We start from the raw sequence: 519 nt of genomic DNA on the forward strand, positions 1-519 counted from the left end.
GACAGAAGAGAAAGACAGAAGAGAAAGACAGAAGAGAAAGACAGAAGAGAAAGACAGAAGAGAAAGACAGAAGAGGAAGGAAGGAGAAAGACAGAGAGAAAAGAGAAAGAAAGGAAGAAAGAAAGAAAGAAAGAAAGAAGAGAAAGAAATAAAAAAGGAGAGAAAGAAAGGAGAGAAAGAAAGGAGAGAAAGAAAGGAGAGAAAGAAAGAAAGAAAGAAAGAAAGGAGAGAAAAAAGAAAGAAAGCTGTGAGAAAGAGGAGTTTTTGGTTTTTATGTTTTAGCTTCTTTCGTTATTATATTTGGTGTTGTGTTCTTAGAAAGTTGGGTTTACACACAAACACACATGGTACAGACATACACACACGCTCACACACATATATACACATGCATACACACATACAAAAGCACAGACACACTTGTTCGCACGCGTGCAGAACAGACAGACACATACACATTTGTACATATACAGGCACATACATTCATACACACATTTGTACATATACAAACAACATACTCAC

This window comes from Octopus bimaculoides, chromosome 21 (genome assembly GCF_001194135.2).
Source record: "Octopus bimaculoides isolate UCB-OBI-ISO-001 chromosome 21, ASM119413v2, whole genome shotgun sequence".
Taxonomy (NCBI): domain Eukaryota; kingdom Metazoa; phylum Mollusca; class Cephalopoda; order Octopoda; family Octopodidae; genus Octopus; species Octopus bimaculoides.